Below are 3,415 nucleotides of genomic sequence, written 5' to 3'. Positions count from 1 at the left end.
AGTTTTCAAGGGTAGAATTAGTTGTCCTAAAATATGCATATATTTAATTTTACAGGATTCATCTTGTTTTTTTTATATTCTTTCCCCCCCTTTTCTTTCTAAGTTATTTTCTATTTCATTTAATCTAGGAGTTATGCTGAAATTTTTAACTTGTCAATTTGAATTTAAAAAGTTGAATTTAAACAACATGTCTGCTAGGTTTCTGAACAATAAAAATACTTCAGAAAGTTTTAACTCCAAATATCCTTCTCCCTTCTTTCTCAAAGCTTTGAGTATATGATTCCGGTATTTTTGTATCTGCGTTGTTTCTGTTGACAAGTCTAAAGTCATGCTAGTTTCTAGTCCATTCGAGATAAATTGCCTTGTCTCTGGTTATTTTTAATCTTTTCCTTTCACTGTTTGGGATTTATTTATCCTCTTCAGGACCGATTGTGATCTTTAATCTGATGATTCATATCTTTCATTGACTCTGGAAAATTTTCAGCACTGCATCTTTGAATATTACCCCTTCCAACTCCTCATTATTGTCTCCTTAGAAACTCTTGTTAGATTATGAATTTTTAATTCTACCTTCCCTACCCTTTAACCTGTCTTAAATATTTTCTCTATTTTATGTTGTGCTTTGTATTTTGGGTAATTACCTCAATTTTATTTTTCAATTTACCAATCCTTTCTTCAATTATATCTAATCTGTTGTTTATCTACTGAATTGCCAATTCTTCACATTTTGCTGGTGGGAGTTTAAGTTAATATGACTTCTCTGACAGGCCATGCAACAATATGTATTTTTTATTTTATTTTTTTTATTTTTTCTAGGCGAGGCAAACCTTGGTTAACCTCACAGATTGCAAGGACCTTTTCAGCTTACAATTCCTTATTATTATTATTTTGTTACGCCTACAGCACCTGGTCTTCCTAGGTGGTCTCCCATCCAAGTACTAACCAGGCCTGACCCTGCTTAGCTTCCGAGATCAGACGAGATCAGACTAGTTCAGGGTAGCATGGCCTTGGACTAATATGTATTTAAAAACTGAAATATTTTCATCTCTTTAAATTATGTAAAAAGTCTTATAGAAATTTGTCTAAGGAATTCATTGGACAGTTTGCTCATTGTAATAATATAACAACAGTACTTATTTCAGTGTTCCTAATTGTATGAAATGAAATGTCTATTAGTAAGGGAATGGTTAATAAGCCAGTCACTATCTATGAGATGAAATACCATTCAGACAATAATGTTACTGAAAAAATATTATGGAAAACTATTATATTTTAGGTATGGTAAAGCATATTGAAAGGAATATGGATAATACAACACATTTTTGTGAAAGAAAAACATTTAGCAAGAAAAATGCTATTGGGATATAAACCAACAGACTCACGTCAATCATTTTTGGTCGATGAAATTGAGAATTATTTTTACTGTTTTACATATTATTTTTTAAAAAATTCTAGAATACTTAAAATTTCTTTGTAATAATAAAAGAACAAATTTGTTTTTATAGTGTTCATATTTTAATAGGACACAGAATAGTTTTAAGCAAAGAGAAAATCAAGCTTATTGAAAATTTAAGAAGTTAATGTAGCAAGTAAGACATTATGTGGTATAATTTCAGTGCAGGCAGATGTATTCAATTCGAAATTATGAAAATAAGATTTATTGTGCAGTAAGACCTAGAATCTAATTGATCATGTCTAGAAGGAAGACAAAGCTAAATGTTTCAAAGTTTTGTGACTTGGAAAACAATGGTACAGAAACTGCAAATAATAGAATTATATTTTGGGGACATAGAACTAAGAACTAAATCCACACTGTACCTTAGCCTTTAAGGGGCTAACCTCTTATGAAAATCTGTTTCAAAGAACCAGCTGCCTGCCTTCTGTGTTATTCATCGATGGCTAAAAAACAAACAAACAAAAAACTATTCATTTATTAATTCAGCCAAAAATGCACTAAGAACAAATTATACAACACACACTGTTAGGTCCCAAGAATATATCTATGAACAAACATTCTAAGATGATTAATACAATTGCAGTCTATTCATGGAATGTTTGACTGTCCTCTTCTGTCCAATCTTCCTTCAGTTCTGTCAAATTGCTTTCAAAACTGCCTTCTTGAGGAAAGCGTCCTTTATCACCAATAACGCCTTATTCGGTTCCATTGCTAATGCCAAGTATAATCAGCTGGTAGTAGCTGCCTGGAACTCTATATGAAATCATATCTTGGTTCCATGGGAAACAATGCCGTACTTGATTAGTGATGTCTAGCAAGACTACTGGATGGAGAAGCATCAGCGATTGTACTATCCGCTGCATTTCATCCCATTGCCTCCAGCCTACTGTAGCTCCAGATTACTTAATTTTTTCATTAATGCATTATCCTTTTCAAAGCATGGCCTAAAAAATATTTCATCCTCACAGAGTATCCGTAGTGAAGATCACAAAGATATAATACGAGCAGACTGAGAAGTATTGCATTTGTACTGTATTTTCTGGTGGAATTTAAGGACCAAAACCCCTTAAGAACCACAGTGCTTAGTATTGTGCCTTTTTCTCTGTGAGAATGACGAGGACTAATGGATGAAAATCTAAATATGATATAAATGTGCTTCCAATCTGTCAGGTTGTTTTGCTTGTTATGGATAGTTGAAGACTTTGATACAGGGGTCTTGGTTGTGACTCCAGATTATTCTTCCATTTGTCTTAGCCCCCTGGGCTTGACCTGGTTTTAAGCAGGACTGCTGTCCCTGCTGTCACTGTCAGAGGGCTACCCTCCCCGCCCCCCGAAATGTGTCTCAGGATCCTCTCACTTCCGCTGTCAGAGACTTCCCAGTCTCCTTCCCTTTCAGTGAGTAGGCTGCTATTGATTAAAGTCGCTTCCAGACTGAGGCTCTTAGACAAAATAGATGATGTGTGCGTGTGCGTGCGTGTGTGTGTGTGCGTGTGTGTCAGTGCATGTGTGTGTGGCCATGCGTGTAGTTGGGAGGTATTCTGAGATTCCTCTAGTGAATTTTTATTAAAAATAAAACTATTGTTTTGCTATTGTAGTAACGTTACGTGAGACGTAAGCATTCAGAGACAGTGGGAAACTGAACCTCTCTCTCACTATCTTTGCAACTTCATGTGAATCTATTATTATTTAAAAATAAAGCGTTAAAAATAAATGCATAAATAAGAACTTTTAAAACATGCTCACTGGCAACTACAAGCATCAGTGGAAGAAAAGCGAATGCTCTCAAAAGACAAAAACTGGTTTGCAATAACCTTCTGCAATAAGACCCTGCTGACACAGGCAGGGGAAATACATTCCAACATCCTAATTCTATGCTGCAAAAATAAAATACTTCAAAGAGGACGGCTAGACTTTTCAACTATTTTTTCTTTTTAATTGACTAACGTAAAAATGGCTTGC

The 3,415-nt window shown here is 34.5% G+C and overlaps 1 pseudogene; it reads right to left on the bottom strand.

The window, feature by feature from the left end:
• Positions 1-894: 894 nt before the first annotated feature.
• On the bottom strand, positions 895-1,013 carry LOC111741474 (annotated as a pseudogene).
• Positions 1,014-3,415: the final 2,402 nt, after the last annotated feature.

The sequence above is a fragment of the Pteropus vampyrus genome, unplaced genomic scaffold (assembly GCF_000151845.1).
Source record: "Pteropus vampyrus isolate Shadow unplaced genomic scaffold, Pvam_2.0 Scaffold78, whole genome shotgun sequence".
In the NCBI taxonomy this organism is placed as follows: Eukaryota; Metazoa; Chordata; class Mammalia; order Chiroptera; family Pteropodidae; genus Pteropus; species Pteropus vampyrus.
This window is presented reverse-complemented; position numbering and strand designations above follow the sequence as displayed.